Here is a 7,370-nt window from a genome sequence, read left to right as displayed (position 1 = left end):
TAAATAAGAACTCAAAAAACAATATTTGTGCATATCGATCACCAGAATCAAACATAGAGCTATTCACCAATAAATTCATGAACGTTTTTATGGGGAGTTGTAACAAAACAGTTATTTTATGTGGTGACTTTAATATTGACCTGGGAAATAAAACAGATTAAAATTATATTGGTACATTTATAAATTCAATATACAGTTTAAATCTTTATCCCCTGATATCGAAACCTACCAGAATCACAACTCATAGTGCTACAATAATTGATAACATTTTTATAAATATAACAGATGGAGAAGTGATAGGTGGTATTTTAACAATCAATGTAAGTGATCACTTACCAGTTTTCATGATTTATAAAAATATTCAATATAATACAAAAGAAGTTACAATCAAGAAAAAAATAATAAATACATCAAAAAAGGCTTTGGATAAATTAAAGAATGATTTGGGAAAACAAAACTGGAAGGATGTGTATGTTGATGATGTAAACAAAGGATATGATGTTTTCATGAATATCTTAGGAGCTTTGTACGAAAAGAATTGTGTGCAAAACAATTACACAAAGGCAAATATTGTCGACAAACCATGGATGACAAAATGATTGAGAAATGCTTGTAAAAAAAAGAATCACTTGTATTCATGCTTCCTGAAATTAAGAACAAAAGAATCAGAAGAGAAATATAAGAAGTATCAAAACAAGCTGGTATGGATTATAAGAAAGCATAAGAAAGAATATTACAGTGATTTATTAGACAAAACTAAAAGTGATATGAAGGCAATGTTCCGCCCAAGGTTAAGTGTTAATATATATATATATATATATATATATATATATATATATATATATATATATATATATATATATATATATATATATATATATAATAATTAATCTGTAATAATTCATGTTAAAAGATGGTCATTTGGTTAAGAAAACTTCTATACAGCCAGTGTTGGTTTCTTTGTATTTTATTTTGAAGGTGAATCTTTCGGGTGCAATGCATTTTGGGTAGAAGAAGCAGTAGTAAGTTGTGAAGATATTTTTATGGACAAAGCCTGCTTATCCGTGTGCAAACTTTGCCTCCTGTGGCTTAAATCTTTATTTACACCTTCGAAAGCAACGGCTGTAAGTTTATTCTATGTTATGTTTAGCATTGTGTTTTATTAGAGCCGATACGGAGATCGTTCTGTGAATGTGTTTGTATCAGGAAGTAGTCTTATCCCGGGAGCTTGTCTTGCGTTGCGGTAATGCTAACGATCTAATTAGCATATGAAAAGATCGCTAAAACTGCCGTTTATTATTAGCAACAGCTAAGGTTGACTCTTGTGCATGTTTTCTGCTACTGACATTTTATTTGTTGCTTACTTTACATAACAAAGAGCTGATGCATGTTTTATTTTTCTGCTTATTTTGTAGTTTTCACTCAACCCCTTTCATTGAGCTTTTAAACAACAATTGTAAGAGTTGTAAGCTGTCAAGAGGACCATAATAAAGGAGCAAGACACTCAGTTTCCTGGCTAATGAAAATTGAGTTTGGCTTGCTGTTGACCTGCGTTAACATACACAGTGTATCCAACACATAGTGTGATAACAGTACAGTGAAAAAGCCATATCAGCAGTTGGTGGAAGATAAAAACTCACGCCACAGCGATGGACAACACTTATAAAGAGGAAATGGCTGACTCCGAAGCTAAAGCATCAACCAAAGCTAGCTCCAGATCCAAACACTCTAGCTCTAAGCACTCATCCTGCAAGTCATCCTTAAAGTCCAATGTAATGGAAGCAGCCATCTTAGCACGAGCATCTGCTGAAGCCACGAATGCTAAGGCCTCCTACAGTAAAAAACAATTAGAAATTAAAAAGCAACAAGCAAATCTAGAACTGGACTTAAATATGTTGGAAATAGAGAAGGAAGCTGCAGCTGCAACAGCAAGAGCAGAGGTGCTAGAAGCTGCTGCAGCTGCCGAACAAGACAAGGAAGAAAGTGTAAAGAGCGCAGTCCCGCCACAAGTCATCAGGCAACGAACTATAGAGTACGTGCAGCACCAAACCCTTCGACACACCCAGAGACTGTGTCAAGCCGAACAGTTACCATGATCCCCAGAATGGTTACCCACCTATGACTGACTTTGCTAAGTTCCTTGCACGTAGAGAGTTGATCACAACAGGGCTCTTTAAATTTGACGACACCCCAGAAAATTTCCGAGCATGGCAGTCATCATTTCTGAATGCGACTGGAGACATAGATCTCACATATAGCCAGGAGTTGGATCTCCTAGTAAAGTGGCTTGGTAAAGAGTCCTCAGAACACGTCAAAAGAATCAGAGCGGTCTATACTACCAACCCCAAAGCTGCCCTCCAGCTGTCGTGGGATAGACTAGAAGAATGTTATGCTACACCAGAAGTAGTAGAAAACGCTTTGTTTAAAAAAAATAGACAATTTCCCTCGCCTTACGAATAGAGACAATGCAAAACTCAGGGAACTAGGAGATATGCTCCTGGAGCTGCAGGTTGCTAAAGATGAAGCTATTCTCCCAGGCCTCGCCTACCTCGACACGCCACGAGGTGTTAAGCCCATAGTGGAAAAGCTGCCCCCAAGTTTGCAAGATAAATGGCTTCACGCAGGTTCAAAATACAAACAAAAATATCAAGTGACATTTCCTCCCTTCTCATATTTTGTGAAGTTCATCCAAGAGGAGGCAAAAGCGAGAAACAATCCAAGTTTTGCGACATGCAACAACCAACTCTTCAACAAAGATGAGAGACCACTAATTAAACAAATTAGCTACAAAACTCCTCAACCAGAGCCTCAGCCGCAAGATAGCGCACCAGCTGAGGTAACGTCACGCTGCACCAAGATCTGCGGTGAAGGCTGTCCCCCACGTTCTTGCTCTAAGGCAGGGGTGGGAAATCCTGGACCTCGAGGGCCGCAATCCTGTACATTTTCCTTGTTTCCCTGCTCCAACACACCTAATTCAGTGGCTGAATTACCTCTTCATGTTCTGCAGAAGCCTGTTAATCACCCATTGATTCAAATCAGGTGTGTTGGAGTAGAGAAACAAGTAAAACATGCAGGATTGCGGCCCTCAAGGAACAGGATTGCCCACCCCTGCTCTAAGGTATGTCTAGTTTGAGTTTTCCCTAAAGGCCGACCAGAACGCTCTGTCAAGATGTATGCAATCCTTGATGATCAAAGTAATTGCTTGTTGGCCCGTCCTGAATTCTTTGAAGTATTTGGAATTGAGGGAAGTCCTCTGACATACCATATGAGAATGTGTGCTGGCCTAACTCAGATGCTCGGCAGGAAAGCAGTGGGATTCCAAATAGAGCCAGTAGGTGGAGGCCCATGTCTGGACCTTCCCCCTCTCATTGAATGTGATGAGATAGTATTTAATAGAGATGAAATACCGACTCCTGAAGTCGCTCTGGCCCACGCTCACTTAAAACACCTCGCTCCTCTCATACCTAAGTATGATCCAAATGCCAAGATGGCAGTTTTGCTTGGCAGAGACATCATACAAGTCCACAAAGCAAGAAAACAAGTAAATGGACCCCCCAGTGCTCCCTTTGCCCAGTGCCTGGACCTGGGGTGGGTAATTGTGGGAGAAGTATGCCCTAACGCTCACAAACTAACTGTCAATGTCTATAAAACACACATACTCTCCAACGGACGCCCGTCTCTCTTCGCTCCTTGTCCTAACAACATCAGTGTCAAAGAAAAACCATGCCACGGCGGGGAGCACAAGAGTAGCTTTGTCAAACATAGCCCAAAACCTCATGCTGTAGAAGAAAAGCTTGGAGAGAAAGGTTTTGAGCGCACAGAGAATGATAACCAGCGCGCCCTGTCCTTTGAGGATGAAACGTTCCTAAGAATAATGAAAGAGGAAGTTCACCAGGATGAACACAACAACTGGATCGCTCCTTTACCTTTTAAGTCCCCTCGTTTGCCACTCCCAAACAACAGAGGCCAAGAACTGTCTAGACTCAATTCACTGAGACGAAATTTGACTAATAAACCTCAAATGAAAGAACAGTTCTCAGAGTTTATGGACAAGCTGTTTAAGAACAATCATGCAGAGATCGCTCCACCCATCGATGGCAACACTGAATGCTGGTACCTGCCCATTTTAGGAGTATACCATCCCCAGAAGCCCGGTCAGATACAAGCGGTTTTTTGACTCTAGTGCAGGGCAATGTGGTGTGTCACTCAATTCAGTACTGCTAACGGGTCCAGATCTCAATAATACCCTCCTTGGTGTGCTGATTCGGTTCAGGAAAGAGCTCATTGCAGTTACTGCTGACATCCAGCAAATGTTTTATGGATTTCTAGTCTCACCAGACCACAGAGATTATTTAAGGTTTTTGTGGCATAAGGATAACGACTTGTCAAAGGAGATGCAGGAGTACCGTATGCGAGTGCATGTTTTTGGTAACAGCCCATCACCGGCGGTAGCCATCTATTGCCTACGAAGAGCCATTCAGAAAGGTGAGACAAAGTTTGGAACAGACACAAGACACTTCGTCGAGAGACACTTCTACGTGGATGATGGATTAATTTCGCTTCCCACTGAATCGGCAGCCATCGATCTGCTCAAGCGAACATGTGAATCCTTGGCTGAGTCCAACCTCAAGCTCCACAAAATCGCGTCAAACAGTGTCTCAGTCGTGCAAGCCTTCAAAACGGAAGATCTGGCCGAGACTTGAGTCTCAGTGATGATGCGCTACCGGATCAGAGAAGTCTAGGAATGTTCTGGGACATAAACACTGACTCATTTACCTTCAAGGTAGCTGTTAATGACAAACCCTACACCCGCCGTGGGGTTCTCTTAGTGATTAACAGTATCTTCGACCCCTTGGGACTAGCATCTCCAGTGACGATAAAAGGCAGACTTTTGCTACGCGAAATGTCAAATGGAGTCGAAGACTGGGATGCTCCTCTCCCTCATGACAAAATGAACACATGGGAAACATGGAAACTATCCCTCCAAGATCTGAGCAGCCTCAGAGTGCCATGCTGCTATGTACCAGCCTCACTTTCCAAGTCCACCTACACTGAATTGTGTCTTTTGTGACGCTTCGAGTTGGGCTATTGCAGCAGTAGCATACTTGAGAACAGACAATGCAGAAGGACAATGTGAAGTTGGATTTGTGCTTGGAAAAGCAAAGCTTTCATCACAGCCAGAACCTACGATACCTCGCCTGGAACTCTGTGGAGCAGTTCTAGGAGTGGAGATTGCAGAGCTCATTCTGGAAGAACTCGACCACAAACCAAATGCTATCAAATTCTACTGTGACAGCAGAGTGCTTCTTGGATATGTTTGCAACAGTTCAAAGCGCTTTTATGTCTACATGCATAATCGAGTTCACAGAATACGCTAGTCTACATCTCCTGAACAGTGGCATTATGTCACATCAGAGCAAAACCCAGCCGATTTAGCAACCAGGTCAATACCTGCGTCCCATCTCATGGACACTATGTGGTTTAAAGGACCAGACTTCCTTTACAAACTGCCGGAACCGGAGACCCGTGAGTCATTTGAGTTGATCGAACCTGGAGTGGACGCTAAAATTCGACAAGTTGCCACCTTTATTATGAAGGTTAAGGAGAATGGACTCACACCAGAACACTTCCAACGCTTTTCAAACTGAAAATCACTGGTACCTGCCGTTGCCTTCTTAACTCACCAAGCTCGTTCTCACTCATCAAGCAGCTCGTCAAACCCGTCATGCAGGGGTTGGCATGAATGTAGAAAGCCGAATACTCCAAGGGAGCTGGATGCTGCAAGTAATCTCATTCTCCAGTCTGTTCAGAAGGATGCTTTTCCTGACGAGTACGCGGCTCTTCAAGCCTGCCAAGCTGTCCACTGCTCAAGCATCATCGTAACTCTTGATCCCTATATGGATGAAGGCCTCATCAGAGTTGGAGGTCGTCTCAAACATGCTTCATTGGACACAACATCCGAGAATCCGATCATCCTCCCAATCAAGCATCACGTGTCAAAGTTGCTCGTCCTGCACTATCATGCTAAGGTCATACATCAAGGAAGGCAGTTCACAGAAAGCGCAGTTAGGCAAGCTGGAGTGTGGATTGTAGGGTGCAAAAGACTAGTCTCGTCTATTATCCATCATTGTGTAACGTGCAGAAAACTCAGGGGGAAACTGCATACTCAAAAAATGGCAGATCTTCCACCTGAGAGACTCAACACTTGCCCTCCATTTTCGTACGTCGGGTTGGACGTGTTCGGCCCCTGGTCAGTGATCACTCGACACACACGAGGTGGAGCAGCACAAAGCAAAAGGTGGGCAATACTTTTTACGTGTATGACCACAAGAGGTGTACACATCGAAGTCATTGAATCTATGGATGCTTGCAGCTGCATAAATGCAATACGCAGATTCTTTGCAATACGAGGCCCAGCGAGACAAATGCAATCAGACAGGGGCACCAACTTCATTGCAGCAAGTGTGGAGCTTGGCATGACACAATCAAACAAGAACCCTTTCAACATTGTCAACTATCTTCACGCCAACGGATGCACGTGGGAGTTCAATCCCCCACATGCCTCCCACATGGGCGGTGTCTGGGAAAGGATGATTGGGGTAACTCGCAGAATACTGGATTCTATGCTCCTGCTGAACAAACACACCCGTCTGACACATGAAGTGCTTTGTATCCTAATGGCTGAGGTATCATCTATATCAAGGCAAGACCTTTGGTTCCTATCTCGACAGATCCTTTCTCACCATTCCTACTATGTCCTGCAATGATATTGACCCAGAAGCAGCACGTTTCTTCTCCACCAGGAGAAGTTTGTGGAAAAGATATGCTCAAAAGCCAATGGAAACAAGTGCAGGCACTCTGCAATGAATTCTGTCGTCGCTGGAGAAACAAATATCTTAATATCCTCCAATCAAGACGCAAGTGGCACAGAACACACCGCAATCTTCAGCCAGGAGATGTCGTGTTGCTGAAGCAAAATCAAACACACGATGCACGATGGGCATCATCATGACTACTTTTCCAAGCAGCGACAGAAGAGTTAGGAAGGTGGAAGTGAGGGCATCATCTCAGGGCATCTCAAAGACTTATTTGCACCCCATCTCAGATGATGTTACACTTTTAGAGAGTGAAGTGACTGATAAAAAGTAATGGCATTAGTAATGCCAGGCGGGGAGTGTTCCGCCCAAGGTTAAGTGTTAAAAAATATTTATATATATATAAAATTCCCTTCTCACCCTCTGCGGGTGGTCTTGTTTCATCCTCTGAGCTCGGGTCCTCTACCAGAGGCCTGGGAGCTTGAGGGTTCTGCGCAGTATCTTGGCTGTGCCTAGAACTGCACATTTCTGGACTGAGATGTCTGATGTTGTTCC

The 7,370-nt window shown here is 43.0% G+C and overlaps 1 long non-coding RNA gene across 4 annotated transcripts in view; it reads left to right on the top strand.

Moving 5' to 3' along the window:
* The first annotated feature begins 995 nt into the window (after positions 1–995).
* LOC119617695 overlaps positions 996–7,370 on the top strand; it is a 31,933-nt gene continuing 25,558 nt past the window's right edge. For all 4 annotated transcript variants that reach the window (XR_005234062.1, XR_005234059.1, XR_005234060.1 and 1 more), the window contains exon 1: positions 996–1,124. This is a non-coding gene — a long non-coding RNA (uncharacterized LOC119617695). The remainder of the gene's footprint in view (positions 1,125–7,370) is intronic.

The sequence above is a fragment of the Kryptolebias marmoratus genome, linkage group LG14, assembly GCF_001649575.2.
Source record: "Kryptolebias marmoratus isolate JLee-2015 linkage group LG14, ASM164957v2, whole genome shotgun sequence".
In the NCBI taxonomy this organism is placed as follows: Eukaryota; Metazoa; Chordata; class Actinopteri; order Cyprinodontiformes; family Rivulidae; genus Kryptolebias; species Kryptolebias marmoratus.
This window is presented reverse-complemented; position numbering and strand designations above follow the sequence as displayed.